Source organism: Hydra vulgaris, chromosome 15 (assembly GCF_038396675.1).
Source record: "Hydra vulgaris chromosome 15, alternate assembly HydraT2T_AEP".
NCBI lineage: Eukaryota > Metazoa > Cnidaria > Hydrozoa > Anthoathecata > Hydridae > Hydra > Hydra vulgaris.
This window is the reverse complement of record NC_088934.1, coordinates 42,881,232-42,904,346: the sequence shown is the minus strand read 5'-3', so window position 1 is coordinate 42,904,346 and position 23,115 is coordinate 42,881,232. Positions and strand designations below refer to the sequence as shown.

General features: G+C 28.2%; 1 protein-coding gene across 1 annotated transcript in view; it reads left to right on the top strand.

Moving 5' to 3' along the window:
• The first annotated feature begins 22,758 nt into the window (after positions 1–22,758).
• The window catches only part of LOC100205615 (large ribosomal subunit protein eL28), a 102,451-nt gene continuing 102,094 nt past the window's right edge, over positions 22,759–23,115 (top strand). Inside the window, exon 1 of the mRNA XM_065819853.1 lies at positions 22,759–22,765. The gene's annotated coding sequence lies outside the window, so the exon portion shown is untranslated. The remainder of the gene's footprint in view (positions 22,766–23,115) is intronic.

The window sequence follows — 23,115 nt, the reverse complement described above, 5'->3', positions numbered from 1 at the left end:
TTAATTTAGCGCTTGTCAAACCAAATGGATTTAATAACCTATTTTGGTTGGTTTGGTTGTCGCTACTTATTTTAGATGTTGAAATGCTGATTTTATTGAGGGTTAATGAGTGTCAAAAGAAACAAAATTCACTAACTTGTTTGACTCAACAATCTGTCAATACATGAAAAAGAAGACAGTATACTTGTGCGTAACTTTATTAAAGAACAAGATTTGGAGTCTCAAAGCGAAAAGTTTTAGAGTTAATTTAGTTTATTTATTTTGATTATGGTAAGAGATGGATTCAAAGTAAACTAACCGGTGCAAAGTTTATTAGAAAGAATTCAACTTGGTTTAAAAATGATGTTAATACCACAGTAATGAAGGATAGTAAAAATAAACAACTCGGAGGACCTACATTATCATTTCAAGAATCATCATCAAAAACAAAGAAAAGAAAAGTTGCAACTTTTTCAGTTTCAAATTCTTGTGAGTTATTGTTTGCTAAGCTTGTACTACTTGTAGCATACATTGTCAAAGATTTTTTGTGATTGTGAATGCATGGTAACAATATAACCATTAAAAATTTTGTAGACGCTCGTAAAATCTGCTAATTAGAAAAATAATTAATTAAGCTAGAATATAATTTTTTGCTACACGAAAACAAGTTTATCTAGCAATATGTAATAACACTAGTTAATCATATTAAACTTAAATAAGTTTTCCTTTTCACAAGCGAGGATCTCTTAATAAAACACGTGCTAAATAGTGTACATAGCACAAATAAAACATATGCAACTGATAAAAGTTAGTTGCTACTAAGAAAAATTAGGTATCCATAGCAACTAAATAAAAAATATATTCACGTTTTTAAAAAGCACGACCTCAAATTGGTACTTGTGTAAAATTTGGAAAACATAGCACTCGTAAAAATATCTGCAAATACCAAAACTAGATTTTTGCTATCCGAAATTTAGTATCCATAGCAACGAATTAAAAAATTAACACCTTCATAAGAAGAGCAGACACCATATTATTACTCATCCTAATTTAAGTTAATATAGACCTAATATTTAATTAGTTATGAATTTTGTCCAGTAAAAGTGAATTCTGACCCACTGTGCGTAGCCACTGCGATTTTATAACATACCATATTTGTATCAAGAATGGATGTTAGTAGTGCATTTAATAGTTTCAACGAGCTTAAGCAGGCAATTAAAGAGCGTGAACGATTGTGTTTTATATCATTATATGTTCGAAACAATCGAACCATCGATTTAGCAATCAAAAAATTATTAAAGCGCTATATCGATAAATAATTAAAATATTATTATCTAACATATTGTTGTTATCATGGTGGGTGCCAGTTTAAGTCAAGATCAAAAGGTATTCATCCAAATCAAAGGTACGCCTGAAAAAGAATTTTTTATTTAAATTTGTGCAAGGAAATAAATAATAAAAAAAAGATTATAATTAAAGTCTCGAAAGTTTTCTAATTTATTTTTTCTTCAGTCTTATTTTTTGCTAACGATAATTTAGCTGTTTTACTCCATAAAATCTGCTTTAGTTTTACAAAGGATTTTAACTTTATTTTTATCATTGATTGATAGCACATATAACATTAAATGTCCGTTTGCTATTTGCATTAGTGTTAGTGAAAATGAAGAACAGTTCTGTGTTACCAAAGTTATTAATGAACACAATCATGCAATTGATAAGGTAAAAATTCTTTAGTTAGTAATTGATCATAGAGTAAAGACTTTTTTAACATATGCTGGTATTTTAATATATAAATGTGAGTTTAAAAATCAAATAATTATTTAATATTGTAGTTATTTCAGAATATACCTTAAGAAACGAATCAATTACATCCCTCTCTGCTTCAGACAAATTTTTTTAAATGCATAAATAAAAATAGTTTAAAAGCTATTTGAAATCATTTTTACTATGCCATTTAAAAAAAAAAAAAAATCTTTATAATTAAAAATAATGAAGTGCGTAGGAACAAAACTGTAAAATATTCAAAATGAAACAGGTGATGATTATTAAGTTGCTGTACGTTACCTGATTTTTATGAAGCTATTCAGATTTAGAAATATATAACTATATTTCAACTTGAAAATAATACAATAGCCTTTTTTTTCTCAATATTTTATACTGACAGTTCTGCACTTATGTGATGCCCTTTCAAACACAAACCTGTTACTGAACAGAACTGAGAATTTTTATTGATACAATTAATAATTCTAAGAAAACTTTAATTTATTGCAAAACCAAAGATGTTCGCAATTTATAACACATGAACATGGCTAATTAGTTTTCCAATTACTGCTTACTTAAGTAGTTCTCAATTGAATCATTATTTCTTAACAGGGCAATCTCAATTGTTGTTTTAGACACTATTTTAGTCATAAGACAATTTTTAATACTATAAAATATAATAACAATATAATTCATGAATTTTTTTTAATTTTTATTAATTTTGTAATTTTTCTCATTTTATTTTTATATATTGTTAAAAAATCTAATATTATCATTTCATCATTAAACATTTAGGGAAGAAGATTACATTAAAAGATGCCCATAATTTAGCATCTAAGGAGAAGGTTTCAACAGATGTCGAGTCTTTACTGGCAATCTTTTAAAACTATGGTGGTTTGTTTTTGTGCTTGTATGCTTTTTTTTATTTTAATTTAATTTTTTAACCGAGTTTGACTTGACTTGTCCGTTAAAGAGTATTAACCTCTTTTTATATTGTAGAAAACAACACTTACTAATACAAACACTAATTTAAATTGTTCATATAAGTTATTCTATATTATCCATGTTTAATTATATTACATATTTCTAAGCAGAACTAACAAAACCTTATTATTATTCATTATTATTCTTAGTTTAAATTTAATATTTTATTTGTATTTTAATTTATATTGCTTTTTCCAAGTGTGGATTTTTTTTTTGTAACAGGTGTAGATGTAGATATAAAATGTGACAATAGTGGTACTATCCAGACAATACTTTTCCAGGATGCAGAAATAAAGAGATTTTTTCCATTGTATCCTGAATTAATTTATGGATTACTGTTGATGGATGCAACGTATAAGTTAACTAATTTACGCATGCAATTATACATTGTCCTGGCAATTGGTCCAAATGGAGAAAGTGAAATTGTTGCTATTTTTGTAACAACATCAGAGGATGCGTTGACACTCACCAATGTTCTAGAGACAATTAAATCAAAAAATGTAAAATGGACTGAAACTGTCACCATTTTCACTGATAAGGACATGACTGAGCGTGACCTTCTGCGAACAACTTTTCCAAATGCAGTATTGCTTTTAATGCTTATTTCATGTTTTTTGTGCTATGAGTAGAGAAGTGACTGTGTTAAAAATGAGCATTTCAGATAGTCAGAGGTTATATCCATTGAGAGCACTTCAAAAAATGGCATCTTCTGAAATAGCATTTGAAGAGCTAAGACAGGACTTTAATGAAAAAATGCCAAGTAGTGTGGTTCATTATTTTGAAACAAACTGGAATAATTGCAAAAATGAGTGGGTGTATTGTTGACAACAGCAGAACTTGACTTTTGGACAGAGAATAACAAGCAGATTAGAGTCTGTAAATTAAAGAATAAAATCTATATTAAACTTATTAAACCCCCTTCCAATGTTTTTTAAAGATCTTTTTACTGTTATTGATGTCATGCGAAAGGAGCGAAGTCATAGCTTTGTTACTGCTGGGGGACGTATTTCTGTCATGCTGTTCTCGATAATGATATTTTAGAGTTATTTTCTAAAGTTTGAACACCTTGTGCATTAAATTTTGTTAGAAGTCAGTTACATGAAACACTAGAGGTATTCACTGAAGGTGATTATGATCATCCAACCTGTGAAATTTTGGGAAACAAAGTGTTAATAAGTGAGCTTAACTGCACTGTATTTTTTTAACATCCATGGGCTTACCCTGCAAACACATGTATGTTGCAAGGCAAATAAAGCAATAGCCAATTTTTTCATTTGATTGTATTTCCATAAGCTCATATAAGTCTGATGCTACGGAAAATCATTGCTTTTTCCAGTACCACAGTGACAACCACTACCATTTAGAAATAGGTTTAAATAAAGAAAGACCTTTAACACAAGCTGAAAATTTTAAAAAAGCAAATCGCGTATCTCAGTGATTAGCACAGCTTGTTTCTGAAGGTGGACATAGTGAGTTCGAAAGCCGAATAAACATTCTTCAAAATTTAGCTAAAATTTGGGAAGATCATGAACATGTAAAGGTTACTGTTTTGGAGTCATCAATTGATTTAATAATTAATACTACCTCAAAATGTGCCATAAGTTCTAGAATCAACCTTAACAATGGTGTACTGTGTGATATAACAAAAAAAACATTTATTCCACCAACAAGTAACATTTAGTATTATATTATTAGTATTACTATTTTATTTTTGATTGATGCTTACACTCTTTTACCATTATTTATTATTTTTAAAATATAAGTTATTTTTTTAAAACTTTCAAAAAATTCCAAAACTTGTGGTAATTTTTTGAAACTGTAAATTTTAAATTATCAAATTAAAGTTTGATAAGGGTAGTTAAATGAAATAAAGCAAAACAAAACTTTAAAAAATTTAAAGACATTTAAAACATAACTAAATCTTTTAGGCATGTGGAAGTTTACATAATTATTTTAATGTTCATTCCATCAATATAAAAGATCTTAAGTTTCCTTCTAAGATTAATTCACGAGGAAGGCCTAGATCTACTCAGAGAAAAACAGCAATTGGTTTATATAGTCGGAAAAGAAAGTGTTTATCTTATACTGATAAAAGTGTGACTAATAAAATAAGTGGTTGGTATTTATATATGAATTGTCTTTTCAATTCAAAAAGATTATGAGCGTTCAAACAATAAATCATTATGTAAATATTTCCAACCTGATTTTATCATTTAGTTCTTCTCAGTGGTATTCTCATAAAGGGAAAAGCTCAATATGAAATGCAAGATGATGTGGATAATTTACAATTAAACTCTGACAATCTTCCTTCTTAATTTCTTAATGATGGTGTAGCAATTGATGTTTTAAAACCATATTTAACTGATGTTGCTTGGAATAAGCTAATCGAAACAATTTCCGAACGAAAGAAATTATCCTTATGGTGTTGTCCTATCTGCAATTTAACTACAGCGTCTAGAGAAAATAATGAATGCAAAAGCTGTTTAGAGCGGTGTCATTTCAAATGTGTTAGCATTTCGAAGAAGACAAATGTCACAATATGATAAATGAAAGTTACAAAAAAGTATATACAAAAAAGTGTATACAAAAAAGTGTATACAAAAAAATACTTAAGCTAATAAAGTTTAAAAAAAAAAAGAAAAAAAAATCTGTATATATAACTTAAAAAAGTGAAAACTTTTAAAAACCAACATGAAAACGAGAAGAAAAAAAAAGGGAAAAATACCAAAAAATAAAACAAGTTCTGTTAAGGAGTTTAATTTTTAAAAAAACATTTTAATTATGTATTTATTTTCATTACTACACGCTGTGTCATTAATATTATAAACTTAAAAAATAAACTTTATCAATTCTTTTGCATTCCTAAATTTAGTAATTGTGTATTCAAAATAAAAATTCAATACTTTTATTTTTGTCGAGCAATGTTGGTACATTAAAGTTGAGTGCACAGATTTAATAATATCTCTTGCTTTGGTAATGTTTTTCCAATGTAATTACTGTAATTGCTGTTTAGCATTTTGTGGATATTTTGAATTGTTATATATATTTTATCATAAGATTATATTTAAAAAACTATATTATTTGCAGACAAACAGAAAATGTTGTATAATGTGAAAACATAAATAAAAAGTGTAGAAATAGAATTAAGCTTGAATGTAAATACATACACAGTTGATCATCATTGTATAATTTATTGACCAAAGTTTAAGACTAATATTTGATATGTTTAAACAATTTAAAAGTTTTCGTGTTCACAAACTCACACCAACAATTGGATGCCCTTCCAATCATTAACCTATTTTATATAACATGATGCATTATTCTTCTTTTTAAATAATCTCTAAAAAAGATTATTATTAAAATACAACTACTGGATGGAATTAATATCCATTTGAAGCTCCTATCTTTTAACAAGTTTATGAAGTTCTTTCTGTAAATTAGTTAAAATGCTTTACAACCATAATTGCACTTAAAAAAAGTGTGTTTGTTGATCCATGTTAAAGTTCTCTTTTGAAATTTAGGCAAAGAAAAAATTATCTATTTTTAATTCATATAATTATTATGCTTTTATCTGTAGACTTTAAAATCAAAACTTTGGTTCTAGTTTGAATCAAATCCTGTGAAACATGCGCTACATGCACTTAGTGCCTAACAGTGACTATGTTATGCTATACAGCATAACATAGTGTAATGCTGTATAGCAGTGAAAAATGGAGAATATAGGTTGATGTAGTCCAGCATCTAGAGGACTAGCTTATTTGAGGCATGTTAAGTGATGACGCAGATAATTGGATATCAGCATGTAGAGAGGTAGGTGTAGGAAAATTTGGACAGAATTTACATTACAGAATAAAACGTTGCATTACAGAATAAAACATTACAGATATCTTGGACAGAATGTGTTACATGAAAAAGCTATATGAAAGATGTCTAATCTATGCAAGTGCAGAAAGGAGGTTAAAGCTATAAGATTTATAGAATTTTATATAAATAATAATATAATTTTCAGTTGAAAACAGTATATCTATAGGATGAGTTAACTTATTTTTTGTTTGTAAATATAGCCCCAGCTATTTTTTATTAAATTGGGCCCCCTTTAAATATCAACCACAGTCACTTACTACCTGTCACTAACCCTTTATACAAATGTTTGGTAACTGATCTATTATGTCTTAATTTAGGTCTTACTAACAACAAGTTGTTTTCATTTGGAGTTGGTCAACTTGCTACATTTATTATTACAAGCAGTAAGCAACCCGTAATTCGGATTATTAGTAATTAAATCATTTATAACAATAAAAACACGTTAATAACTTGATTTATTATCTAAAGAATTACATACAAATTTATCTATAATAACATTTTAGGTTTGACTCCCTATCAGCAATGTCATTGCTTATAGTTAACGACATAAAACTGCATTAACATCAGTTAAGTTCTTTTTAAAATCTGTCACAACAAAGCAGGTACCAGTAAAGGATAGTCATGTAAAGCCTGCAAATATCTAAAAAAAGAAATAAAAAAAATTACAATTTTTAATTACAAAAGTATTATTTGCATTTTATTGTTAGTAGAATTCGGATAATAATATTACAAAAAATATAAAGAACAAAAAAATAGCTATAACAGCCTAGTTCTATCAACACAAAACACAGTAACAATAGCGCATAGCATAAGATATTTGTAAGCACACATTATTGTTTCTCCAGAACAATTAAAAAAGAAAATATTATAAAAAGGATAGACAATACAACGTAATAATACCACAACTTAATAAGATATTTTGTTAACTAAAATACTTGAACCAGAAAGATTTTATTTGTTACAATATTTGAACAATCGAGGGACAATTATAGTTATTAATTTAAACAATTATATTAGGAAATAGCAAGCATCTTGTAAGATATTTCTTATAAATGGTCATCTCCAACGAATACAACAACAACTTCACTAACTATAGTTTGCAAATAAAACATTAAATTATGTAAGCAAAGTTGGTTGCGATGTTATTGCTTTCTAAACTTTACTGCTGCAAGTGGGTCAGAGATATACAGTTGATAATGTTAGGGGAATATCTCGATCTGGCCTAAGATTACCTACACAATGAAAAACTTGACCACATATTTTAAAACATGGCGGTCTATGATTTATTGGTTAAACGACATTATCAGTAAATAAAGCAAAATAAAGACAGACATATTAAATTCTAATATATATTTTAAAAAATCGATATTGGAATTATGATATAACTTCCTGCAAATCTTGCAAAAATAGTGAAAAGGGAACTACCTTTCTATTATGGCAACATAAAAAATTTGTTTCATCAAGAATTTTTTAAGCAATAATGCTGACAGATCTTGCTCATTTCTTCTAATTATAATCTAGGATAGTATCACTTCTTGCTATACAATATATTCTGATTGTCTAGCAGCATTTCGTACATTCTGAGGATGATTAATGTCATCTAGGCTATCACTTTTACTTATGTGATAATTACTTTTAACTCGTTTAACCATAATGAATAATTTAGGTATAAATTAATTTTATCTTACCAAGCAGCATTTCTTATATTCTGATGACAATTAATTTCAGCTTGCCTAGTTCTAATCATTTCGCTAAATTATCAATTATTTTTAATTTGATAGTATTTCTTCTAATAACTTATTTAAACCTAATATCGACCATCAAAAAAAAAAGAGAAAAGAAATTATATAAAAATATCAAAATATTAATAGTCTAAAGTGGTAAACATATCTACAAATAGATTAATAATAATGTTCATGTAAATATCAACAAGAACCTGCGATCCTAATAACGAAGATATTATTTGGTAATAAAAGCAAAACACAATGTTGAATTTTACTTAGTTTCTCATCTATAAAACATTTTTATTTAACTATTTAAAAAAAACAAAAAAAAACGCCTTATGTTAAGCAATGTATTTAAAAAAAAGAATCAAATGCAATTACTTTAAAATATATATGATATATGAACCTCTTGAATTTAACTCATCAGCTTAACGACTGGTTTACCATTGAGATCAAAAATTAATAAACAAAAATTAAAACAATTTATTACAATTATTATTTAAAATAAAAACCTCTAACAATTTAATTTAGGATTTATTAATACCCATATGTCAGTTAGTATATTTTTATCAAAAGTAATAAAAAAGATGAAACCATTTAAGAACAAATTTAAAAATCTAAATATATATTCAGATACCTTAAAAAGAAGAACAACACAACATTCTTTTGACAACTTCCAATATAATTTTTTTTACTTTCTCCTACTTTTTTCTATTTTCTATTTTACTATTTTCTATACCTTTTTTTTTTTTCTAAAAGAAAATATACATATAGGTACAGAAAAATATAAAATATACTGAAATAAACGCAAATTTATGTAACTACACTTACATGTCCATAAATAACAGTCATATTTTATTTAAAGAAAAGGAAACAGGCTATAAAAAATTAGAAAAATACAAACAAACATTTATTTATAATTTTATAGTAAAATTAAACAATGAACAACATCAGTTTCTCTTAAAACTAAAAGTTTATCAGCTCTAATCAGCTCGCAGACCTTGCTTGAAAGAACGCGTAAAATACTGATCCGCGTGTAGAAAAGCCTAGAAACTACTTTAAAAACGACACTAATACTACTATTAAATTTTCGTATCAATATTTAGATGAAGATATATCATGACACTTTAAAATTTTTTGTTTTTCATGGCATGTCTTTATGATATGCCATGATAAATAAATTCTCTTGAATTCATGAAACATTAATAACTTTATGCTAATTAGAACAGATAAAGCTATGATTGGTTTTTGGAATATTTAAAAAAACAGCTAAGCAGGTATTTATTTGTTGATTTATAAACGGAAGGCATTTTAATGCTTTCATACAAGTAATTAATTATTATTGAAAGATTTTTTTTTTCCTTCAATCATTTTTATAGAAAATATTCTGGTATTAAGTTTAGAAAAGTTTTTTTTTTGAGTGTATCAAGGTCTATTCCGTTAAAATGTGGCAAGCTTTAATTATGACATGCAAAGTGATCTTTAAAACTGTGACCTTAAAAGCCAAAATACCAGTTTTGGTAATTGAAAAATGGTGCCACTAAATAGTGCATAATTTTTATTTCTTTTGACATGTTATTAATACATATATATATATATATATATATATATATATATATATATATATATATATATATATATATATATATATATATATATATATATATATATATATTTTACTGTAAAAATATATATATAAATAATCTTGATTTTTTATTTTTATTGCACAGTCAAAAGGTTAATGTATTGAATTATTGAAGAAGAAAATTTAATAAAATAATCTTATTTTTTTGTTTCTACAAAACTTTGAAAAAAAAAAGTTAAGTTAAAAGAAAGAGGTACTTATTCAGTAGTTTGCAACATGTAATACTTGTCTAATTTATCTAAGTGCAGCAACAAGAAGATACACCACTTAGCACTAAATCTGAAAACTCCTATGTTGCCTGAGGTTAGCGAGTCTTTGTCATCATTGTTTTAGCGTCCTTGTTTCTGTACTACACTTTTAAATTGTGTGTGTGGTAACTCACAATTATAGAAACTAGGACGTTTATTTTCATTTATATCGTTTATATTTATTTATATGACGTTTATTTTCATCTATATATGCTATGAAGATTTGTTTTCATTTATATCAAGATAGCCAATGTCCTTAGTTGTCCTTTAGTTGCTTAGGTCATTGTTAATTTTTTTCTTATTTAATTTTATTTCTAAGTTTGATTGATAAAAAATATTTAAAACTTATGTATGTATATATATACATATATATATATATATATATATATATATATTTATATATATATATATATACACGCGCCCACACACACACACACACACACACACACACACACACACACACACACACACACACACACACATACACACACACACACACACATAAACACACACACACACAAATATATATATATATATATATATATATATATATATATATATATATATATATATATATATATATATATATATATATATATATATATATATATATATATATATATATATATATATATATATGTAAATAATTTTATTTACATTTTCTTACAGCTGCTTTATCATAATTTCAATAGAATTTAAAAGTTGTATACTTTTGAGAAATAAATCAAAAGCTCTTTCTTAATTTTGTTGGTGACTGAAAAAATAATTTTCAATTTTTTATATCTGATTTTTATTGAGTTTTTTCTTTAGTTTTAAGATTTTAAAACTAAAGAAAAAAATTTTCTTTAAAATTTTATTGTTGATAAAAAGTAAAAACTATTAAACGGGAAAGGAAAGAGGGGGATAAGTGATTAATTTTAAAAATTTTCTAAGAAACGTCTTTTACAACAAGAAGCTATTTAAAATCAACTTCTTATCTTTGGATAAAACTAAGCAAGGTGAACGCAAACAAAGTGATATTTAAAAATCAATCTCAGAGCATCCATTTTAACTAGGGAGGAGGACGGGGAAGATAATCTCAAAAATATTCTTTCTCCCTCAAATCTCACCAAAAATAAGAATTCCTAAACAAACTCAGTTGTAAGTTGATCACTGTCAGTATTTTCATTAATTTGGCTAGTACGAACTCATCTTCCTGCATCCACTTGCAACATCCTGCACTTATCTTCCTGCATCCATTTCCACCATCCACCTGCACTGAGTCCTCCACTTGAAATGCCAATTTTTTTACCTGCTTGATTTTTTGTTTAGATGCCTACTCTAGCCTTAACTTTTTGAGTAAATTCATGAAACTTTTACTATTGATTGTCAAAGACAAAACAAAGTATAATGTGCATTTGTAACATTAGTTTTGTAAGGAAGAGTGATGAAAAGCATAATATTTTTGCATATTAGAAATGCCAATACATTACCGTAGAATTTTGAGGAATGACCATCAGGTAGGACAACTACAGGCCACTTTAGACGCTTCACTGTATTGCTCTTAAATAAAGTTGAATGTCATTATTTGGTCAATTCATATCCACTTTTTTGAAGGATAAAATCTTCTTTCAAAATACAGCTGACCAAACGCTGCATTGCACATTTTTAGTTATCCATAACACAGTAAAACAAGATTAAAAACTTTTCTTTGGGTTTGTTAGTAACCTTTATCTTGAACAAATGAAATAAATGGCGACTAAAGTTCAAGGCTCTTGGTTTACTGAGTAACATTAAATTTATGACATGTGTTTCTAATTAGAGAAACCCATTCTTTTAGTAAAAAATTTTTTTTAATTTTCTTCTCTTCTCTCACTATCGTATAGATAGTGAGCAAGGTTTTGATTTTTATTTTGTGAACTACAGTTGTCTGAATACAAGTAAAACTTTATGACCGATACAGCAAGTAAATTTTTAATAAAAAAATGCAGGTAGCTCACAACATTATTTTGTCCTTTATTGGCAACTGTTTCATCATAAATAAAGAAATAAGATTTGTCATAACTGGCTGCAAATGTAAAAACAATATACACTCGAATGGAGCATCCATAAAGTACGTACTCAGTAGAACCACTGATTTAGGATCCCCCTTCCCTCCTCTCCGCGTATGTATGCCTTAATTTTTTTTTTAATTTTCTTTTAACATTTTTAAAGAAATTAAAAAAAAAATTGACTCAAGTCAGAAAAAAAAAATGCAATACTAATTTTTTTTTTTTTTAACATTTTCGCTTCCAACAACACTGCAAGCAACCACTAATTAGAGCTTGAAGTTACTGGAAGAAAAAAAATGAAGATTGTAAAGCAAGATAACGATTGACAGACGACTTAAAAGATTGCAAATTATATGAATCAGGAAAGCAATATGTAGAAGGAAGTGAATTCCAAAGAACTGATGTTCTAGGAAAAAACTAGACACATAAGAGTTTTTGGAGTACTTAGGAACAGTCACAGAAAAAGGATGAGACTTAATTGAATCACGAGTAACACGAGAATGAATTTTAATAGATGGCACAAGAGGCGCTAGCTCTTTAGAGCAGTTTCCATTGTAGTATTTGTAGAAAAGAGAAAGAGGAGCAAATTTACTACAATGTGATAATGGTTGGAGGTTGGCTGCAAAAGCAGGTCCAACTACGTTTACAATGCGTTTTTGCACCTGGTCTAAAAGAGAAAGGGTATCATTAGAAGATCTGCCCCAGATATGGCAGATAATGTAAATTAAAAAGAGTATAGGGCCAAGGATAGAACCTTGAGGAACCCCTGAAGTTACAGAATAAAAACAAGAGTGCTTTCCATCGAGGACAACTTTTATACTACGATTGAAAAGGAAGGATTCAATAATCTTAAAAATTTCGCAGGATACACCGTAAAAAGAGAAAACTTACGGAGAAGACCAGCATGCCAAACTTTATCAAAATCTTTTGAAATATCAAGAGCAATGGTCTTAACCTCTCCACCTTTATCTAATGCACGATAAAATCTGTCGGTTATTACTGTTAGCAAATCAGCTGTAGAACGAGAAGATCGAAATCCATATTGATGATCAGAAAGTAAGTTATTAGATTCAAGATGAGAGATTAAGTGTTTGTTAATTAAAGATTCGAAAACCTTGCTTGTGATAGAAAGAAGACTAATCAGTAGACGAATAGTTAGACGAATCAGATCGCTCTCTAGAATTTTTGAAAATAGGGATAACAGATGCTACTTTCCAGCAGGCTGGAAAAAAAGACTCTGATAAACCCTTGTTGATTAGTTTTGAAAGTATAGACGACAGCTCCGGAGAACACTTCTGCGAGACTATAACAGGTATGTTGTCCGGGCCAAAAGCTGTAGATGAGTCTAAACAGAAAATCACTGTAGATACAGAAGCTGGAGTGATCCTAATGTCAAGCAATCGAACAACCTGTTTGACGGCCAAATCAGTTAGAACGCAACTAGTGAAATCAGGAGATATTGATGAAAAGTTTATAGCAAACAATTCAGCTTTGTCTTTAGGTGAGGTGACAAAGTCTGAACCATACATGAGAGGTGGAATAACAGATTTGCCCTTATTATTGATACTATTGAAGATTCTCAAGAAGTCACGAAAGCCTAGTTTTTGTGATGAAACATGAGATTTCATGACCTAAGAATAGCGGGCTTTGGCGTTGGACAAAATCTTTTTACAATGGTTTCTAGCAGTAATAAAAAAATATCTGTTTTCTGAAGAATTGTTTTGCTGGTAGATATGAAAGTAACGGCTTCAATTGATAATCGCAGCAGTACAATGTGAAGAAAACCATGGAGAAGAATGAGGCTTGACCTTGAATTTTCAATAGGGAATAAAAGATTCAATGCCAGCCAAGTATGTAAATCAAATAAATCATAAGCTGTACCCGATAATATGTCTGCAATGATAAGTGCTGGAGTCCCTAATTGTCTCTCACATGCTATTCAAAAGGTTGAAATAAATGGACAGAGCTTCGCTACTCTAATAGATACCACAAGCTCTGACAATTTTATCAACAAATACATTGTTAATGAGTACCAAATCCCACATATAAAAAGTAGCATTGTCACTGAAAACAAAAATCATAGGCTACTGCAAGGTAAATATGACTTTCCAAAATCAAAAGTAAACTGACATCATCTTGTAAATATTACCTGACTTATGTGCTGATGTTATTCTTGGTTAAGGTTATTTAAAGCAACATTGCAACATAACAATAACTATTGGAGGAAAATTACCCCCTTTGTTAGTTTACAGTCTAAAAAAATCTCAAATATCTCCAGCAACATTATTTACAAATCTCTTTAGAGACTGTCATCCGATTGCAACTAAATCTTGAAGATTCAGTCACTTCGATAAACCTTTCATTCAAACCGAACTAAAATATTTTATTAAATGATAAAATTTGAGAACCAAGCAAATCACCTTGGAGGGCACAACACCTGATCATTACAAATTAACGACACAAAAAACGAAAGTGTGTCGATTATTCCTAAACTATAAACAAATTCACTTACTTTGATGCTTATCCTTTACCTAGAATAGATGATCAAATCAACAAATTGTCAAAGTACCACTTTTTTTGTACTCTTGACCTTACAAGCACCTACCATCAAATACCACTTCTAAAAGAAGATAAACCTTATACAGCGTTTGAAGCCGATGGCAAGTTGTACCAATTTACTCGTTTGCCATTTGGGCCAACAAATGCAGTTGCTGTTTTTCAAAGAAAAATTGACGAATTTATAATTGAAAACACTTTAAAACAGATCTATGCATATTTAGATAATATTATGGCATGGCATAGTATGACTCAAACTGAACACGACTTTAATTTAAAGAAACTGTTCAAAGAACCAGAGGAAAACAAGCTTACTTTTAACAGCAGTAAAAGCATAATTTCAGTCATTCCTATAAATCTACTTGGTTTCTATAAATCTATTTGGTTCTATCTCATAATAGTATAAAGCCGGATCCAGATAAATTACAGCCTCTACTTAATTTACCTTTACCGTTTAACAATAAATCATTAAAAGAGTGGTAGGATTCTTCAATTAGAACCATCGAGGCAAACTTAAAAACAACAAAGTTATGCGGTGGTGTACTGAATTTAGTTGCTACAGCCACGACATACAATATTGACCAGGTAAATATAACGAAGTAGCTGATTATTTAACATGTTCCTCATGTTCCGTCCTATTAAATGAAAAATTATCTAATAATAAAAACACAAATTCGACATGTTTCTATACATGTAATAGCAAATTGAAGTTAGCAGAGTTCCATAATGCTCTGTGTCATCCAGGCATAATAAGAATGAACCATTTTGTCTGCAGTCGGAATGTGCCATACTCCATAGAAGAAACCAAGTGTCGAAAACCAGTGCATCACCTGCTGTAAACCTCGATTTTACAAACCACCTAATGCTCACCTCATAAAAGCAACACAACCATTTGAATGACCTAATGTAGATTTTAAAGGCCCACTTCCAACATCAACTAAAATTTGGTATACCTTTACAATTATTGACGAATACTTATGATTTCTATTTGCTTTTCCTTGTCCTGATAATTCCTCTTCTTCGGCGTTAAAGTGTTTCAAGAACTTGTTCTCCTTGTTTGACACCCCTGCTTATGCTCATTCTGACAGAAGCAGCTCTTTAATATAAGAGTAACTTCATAATTTTCTACATAATCGAGGTGTTGCAACTAGTAGAACAACATAATCCTAAAGATAACAGACAGGTAGAGCGTTTTAACGGGATAAAATGGAAAACAACAACACGAGCTCTCGTATCAAGAAATCTACCAGTCAAAAACTGGGAAACTTTGTTTCAAGATTCATTACACTTAACATGATCATTACTGTGCACTGCGAAAGTCATAAAAAATTACTCATAATCTCCCGCAGGGAATTGTGTTGTTTTATAACTTGTGTATATAATTTCTACTTTATATGTATATGTCACTTAGGGAATTGCGATTAATTAATATTAACATTTTCTATTGTATGATTTATATATGATAGATAGAAAACCTTAGATATTTAGAGATGTTATTTATTCAAAATCATTTTTAGATAGTTTGTGCACTTTTTTCATATTCAACTAAGAAGACAGGTACCATTTATTTTTATTTTTAGTTTTGCTGTAATGGGATAATCGCTTAGGAAAAGACTTTCCGTTTACATCATACAATGAACAAACAGCTATTTCGCTTATCTTTATTTTTTTTTTCCTTACTTTATTTATATACACATAAGAACATAAGAACAGTTTTTGTTTTTTTTCTTAAACTTAATGTAAGTCTTTCCTTCAGCTTTTACTTTTTTGCAATGTTTCTTTTCCAGACAAGGATTTTTGATGCGTTTTTTTAATTGTTTTTAAATTCACTTTCAGAAGTAATTTCTATTAAGTTACAAATCTCTGCACTATCATTAAAGATAGAAATGTTATTTACATTAGGCCCACTGTTTTCGAAGACAAAATCAGTAATATTATCTTAATCCTTTAATATACTGTCACACTCATCACGCGATACTTTTACTTATATAAGTTTTTTTATGTACAATACTTGAAAATAATAATAACACTATACTAGAATACAGTTTTTGACAGAAAGAAATACTAAAAACATCTTATATATCTTTCCAAAGATATAAAGTTAGTATTTAAACACACGTGACCGGACACTACTCAATAAGGCATAAACACAAATTATATCCTGTGCGAAAAGGAGATAACTCTAATGTTACCTCGTTTTTGCACGAAATGAATCTAGGGAATACGTATTTTTCTACCAAATCATGTGTTTAATAACACAAGAAGTTTTTTAATCTATCGTCAGCCAAGAACCAAGAGAAAAACCATATTTTGTGTTTTTTCTGATTATTATCAATAAATAATCAACAATCAAAGGAGTATGCATCCAATAAATCTATTCTTAAGAATGATACAACTTTTAAAAGTATTTGAAAAATTAGTCTGACATTCTGGCAGTAAGTCTTAACAAATTAAATTTTAAAGACTTGATTTCCTCCTAAATACAAAAATGGAAAAAGTGCCTCTTGGTTCTCGGCTGATGCTATATCGTTTTTATATTAACTGATAGAACTTCTTTTATATACTAACAGTTCATTACAACCTGAAAATCAATAAAAAGTGGAGTTGCATTGTATTTGCACCCGTGTCTTTAATTACTTAACTTATTAATAAAAATATATTAAAAATAGATGTATTTTTTTATTTTGTTTTATTAAATGTTCAAATATTTGCTAACAATGCACCCTACTTTGCATGCTCTTTTCTTACAGTGCACATCTTATGCTCTTAATTTAAAGGAAATAAAATAACGGAAAATTTTGTCTTTTTTTTATATACTTTAATCACTTCTTTTTTTTTTTTTTTTAATTATTTGATTACTTTTTTTGTTTCTTTTAATTGCTGTTGCTTATATAATGCGGATATTTAGAAGAGTTACTATTGGAGCTCGGTGATAAGGCTAATTTATCCCTTATTCGTGCTTTAGCCAATTGTAAATATTTTTAAACGGCGGAATAAACTAACTAACTAACTAGCTCTTATTATATAAAAACTATTCCATTATCTATAATTTTATTGATGACGTAATTTTTTCTATGCATAAATCACTTTCACAGCTTTGTTAAAAAGATCTCCATCATTAGTATCATTAGATCATTGGCTGAATAATAATCGTATTTCTTTAAATACAAAAAAAAATAAAAACAAAAAAAATTAAAATTTCTTAATGTTGATTTTTTTTGTCTTTTTGTTAAAACAAGTGATACTCATAATATTGTATCTGAAGTGCAAAAAGTGGATGGAAGTGTGAACAGAAAGACGTTTAAACGATTGTTTAAAATTTAAGATATCTGCAATATCAACTCTTGCTAAGGTAAATAAGTACAAACAATCGGCGATTACAGCGTCATGTTGGAATACTTTTGTTTGGTTATACTTCAAAATGACGACTGCCTCAATTAAAAATAAATTTTATTATGTCAATTAAAAATAAATTTTATTATGTCAATTAAAAATAAATTTTATTATGTCGATTAAAAATAAATTTTATTATGTCAATTAAAAATAAATTTTATTATGTCAACTCTATTGTATAACTCTTGTATAGCTTCATAACAAAAAGTTTTTAAATTTTATAATCAACAAATTTATCATCAAGAACAATGCCGGATTAACCCGGGTTCCTGGGAGCCTACGCGCCCAGCCCCTAAATATTAGGGTACCAGTGGGGCCCCCGATTTTTAACTTATTATTTTCTATATTACATATGACTTGACATTCTAAATTATTTTCATTAATTTTTAATGAAATTAATTTCGATAATTTCTAATCAAATCAATTTCATTAATTTCTCATGTAATTAAAAACATGGTCTACTTTATTTATAAATAAAGTAGGCCATGTTAAAAATAAAAACTTAAAACTTTTTAAAAAAAAGTTCGAGCTTGAACACGCTTGAACTATATTGAAAAAGTTCAAACAACTTTTATCTCTTTTTACTTGAAAAAGTAAAATAAACAGATACAAGTTAAATACAAACTGTTTATTAAGAATGTGAGTTGACAACATTTTGATTTGATTTTTTTTTTTTATTTGAGAACAAATAACATCTCTTAAATTAATAGTTTTTTTTTTTTTTTATATACTTATATTTATTGGTAAATATTTATTGAAATATTTTATATATTTTTTGAAATAATATTTTTTTTACTTCTTTCGTTTTACCACTAATGAATTATAAATTAAGATTACAATATTATTTTTGCAATAATTAGACAATAATGGACAGAAAAATTCTAAGCGGAAATTTAAAACCCAAACTGCAAAAAATCTCCTGATAAAGCGTGAGAATCAATTCTTCAATGAACAATGTATCGGTGTTATCCAATTCAACAGCGCAGCAAGAAAATGTGTCATATGGCAATGCAAGAATACTGTGGAATTTAGAGGAAGGAATAAATTATTTCTATTCCTGTTATTTTTATTATTATTATTATTATTATTATTATTGTTATTACTATTATTATTATTGTTATTACTATTATTATTATTATTATTATTATTATTGTTATTATTATTATTATTATTATTATTATTGTTATTATTATTATTATTATTATTATTATTATTATTATTATTATTATTATTATTATTATTATTATTATTATTATTATTATTATTATTGTTATGAGTAATATTGTTAAATGTATTATAATTTTTAATTGTATACTTAAGCTGTACTGTTCTTTTTTATTTTAGTCCGGCTTGTCAATATGTCAATCTGACCCAGCATTGTGGAAGGATTTGAAAGAAGCACAACGCTACGCAGCATTGTGGAAGGATTTGAAAGAAGCACAACGCTGGATTTTTATAAAAGAAATTCCTGATCAAAATGTTGAAGATAAAAAATTTGAAAAATCCCAAAAAGCTACAAACACCAAAATAAGGTGCGGCTCTCTTATCTATTTTTCTTTTAAGTTAAAAAATGGACAAGTTCAAAAAAGAAACAGGCTTATTTATTCACCATCCACAGGAAAAATATTTTGTTTCATCTGCTTGTTTTTTCAAGATTCAGACGACAATTTCAGAACTGGGTTCAACGACTGGGCACATGGACTGCGTCCTATACATGAGCACAAACAAAGCAAGCAGCATTCTAATGCAATCCATTCCTATTTTGGGTAAGTCATAAAAAAGGAGAAATTGATATTCATTTAAAACAGCAGTTGGAAGATGAAAAGCAATTCTGGAGGGAAGTTCTAGCAAAAGTTGTTAAATACTTGAAGTTTTTGTGCAGTCGAGGTCTAGTTTGGTGAAGGTCTAGATGGTGACTTTAGTAATGAAAATTTTCTCGGGGTCTTAGTTCTTAGCAAAGTTTGACCCATTCCTTGCTAAATACTTGGAAAACCGAGAAAATCAGGGCAGCGGAAATGTTTTATATGTTTCATCAACAAGTTATGAAGAAATTATCTTCTTAATGGCAAAAAATGTTCTGGCTTCCATTGGTAGCAAAATTGCGAGTGCTAAATTCTTTTCACTGATTGTTGACTCATCAACTGACACTGCACACTGTGACCAACTTGCAATAATCATTCAATATGTGAGCTAGGAAGCTGTTGTAGAAGAAGAATTTATTGGGTTTAAATCTTCATGTGGATATAGCGGGCAGATACTGTCAAAAAGCGAGAATGAAATGGTTCTTAGTGGCAGTGACGAATTTAAAATATGTTTTTTTCCCCAGTCATAGACAAGTTGAAAATGTGCTTGAAAGAAAGACTTTTTGCTTGCTTTTTGCTTTTTGAGTCTGCAGTGAGAAAGTTTGGTTTTCTAGCTAGTTTTCAGACCATGACCGTTCCTGTTATTGTTGCTATTGTCAAAGCCTTATTTACTATTTATCCTTCAGACTAAACAATTCCCTTATGAAATAATCCAATTTTCCCAGTTGATGGAAAATAAGAAGAATATATCAGCACTTGAATGTTTACAAGCAATCCGTAGGAATAAGTTAGAATCAGTTTTTCCCAATATTGACATTGCATATCGGATTTTTCTTACCCTTCTTATAACCAATTGTAGTGCAGAGAGAGCATTTTCAAAAATGGCAATAGTTAAAAATTATCATCATCCTTGAATGTTAAATGATAGTTTAAATGCTCTTTGTTTAATTACAATTGAAAGAACACTGTTAAAAAATATAAATTTTCAAGATGTCGTAATTGATTTTGCAAATGTAAAAGCAAGAAAAGTTTCTCTGTAAACAAAAAAGTAATCTTATGTTTTTTGCATTCATTTTTAAATACATTTTTTTAGGAATGGGGCCCCAAATATTTTTTGGCACCCGGCCCCCAAGACCCTTAATCCGGCATTGATCAAGAATTCAATTTGTAAAAAAAGTTTAGTTACCAAAAAATATCAAAACAAAGATGAGAGACAAAAAAGTTACCGTAAAAAATCTCTTAATTGAAATCCTTGAGAGATTAGTAAAACCTAATTTTAAGGAGTAATGATTGTAAACAATGTATAGTTCGATCCATAAATGATTTATGATATGAACAACAAAATGTAGAAGTTTATGTTTAATTAACAGTTTTTATTTTAGTATATTACATAATGCATATTTAGAAAATCATTATTTTTGATTTTAAAGTTTTTTTACAAATAAGTTTTTATTAAACAAAATTTAAATATGAACTAAAACTTTTTTTAAACACGTGAGGTAATCTTAATTACATACAATGCAATTATATTTCCTAAAAGTTAGTGTTATAAGGGTAAAAAAAAAACTATCGAAAGAAGTTTGCCAAGCGAAAAATAATGTTAATTTTTTGTAAAAATATTTTTATAAAAGACGATAAAAATTTTAATGCGCTGATCTATAACGACAAGTCAATAGTCCATCTTTTCATACTTCCTTGGTTGTACCTCACATTTTTTTACAGGAATCGGAGCAGTAGGACCGAATATTTTGCTTTTCTCCCACAACTGAACAGCCAAGTCACAGTGGCCAAATAACTGGCTCAGAATCAAGAGATCCGAAGTTCGATGTTTGTTCTGGCCATATAAGCAACATTGGTAAGAAAGGCAGTGTGAACTTCCTTCCTTACCAATTTTTGTTAATTACTCACCTGCGGTACTCTGTGAAAAGGGTGCTTTTGTGTGTGTGTGTGTGTGTGTGTGTATGTGTGTGTGTGTGTGTGTGTGTGTGTGTGTGTGTGTGTGTGTGTGTGTGTGTGTGTGTGTAGTTGTAAAGGTGCTTAAAAAAGTCCTTACGGCCCTCTTTAAACACACACACACACAAAATATCTTTTTTTAAATATTTAAATATAATATAAAGTACAAAATACAAGGTTAAAAAAATATAAACTCAATAATTTAATAAGGTTTAATAATATTCATTAAATACAAAAATCAAATACTGTTAAATTTACATTGTGATGATAGTTTTAGCTACCTGCTTGATACTCATTGATATTTTGGTGTTTAAAATTAACTATCTTCCAGACATGGAGCAAACTCCAAACATTTATATGTTTATACTTATTTCAAAATAGGGTGCTTTGCGATGATATGAACCTGAAATCAAAAAAGTCCTGAGACGAACGCCCTAAACCTTCCCCAACGTGAGAGCAGCGAGTTGCTAAAATATTTTTTTTTACTGTTCTTAACTGAATTTATGTTTAACGATAAAATTTAAACTTTATTGAATCATTTTTTAGCGCTCAAAAATTATGATCATATAAAATTTGTAACCACCTCATATTGAAAAGGGCTCAGACTTTATATGGTCATAATTTGTGAACGCTGAGAGAATTCTATAAAATTTAAATTTTATCAATGAACTTAATTTTATTTGAGGATAGAAAATATATATTTTATTCACTTGTTGTTCTCATCTTTGTAGTAGAAGAAAGCTAATTGCAATACTTTTTTAAAGCGCTTGATGTGTGCAAATATTTATTTTAATATTAGAGCAATGACGTTTGTAGCTAAAGCTGATTAGTAAATGGGTCAATTGAAATTTACTTATTTGTTTTATTGTTTAATGCCCGAATAAACCAAAAGACATGGTTTTCATACCAATAATACCAAACAGCCGAGCAAAAACAAAGCAAACCTAAACTGGGTTTGTAAAAATTTTGAAATGGTTTTGCTTTTCTAATCATTTCCGCATTGGTCAAAAGTTGTTTTTTTTAATTTGCATTCTATTCATTTACTTCTCGTCGCGTTGATTTGACAAGGTTCTAACTGAAATTAGGAGAATTTAGAAAAAATCTTTTAACTTTTTTTTTAATGTTTAATTAAAGTTATTTATATTATTGTTTTTTTATTTGTCTATGTACTCTTTT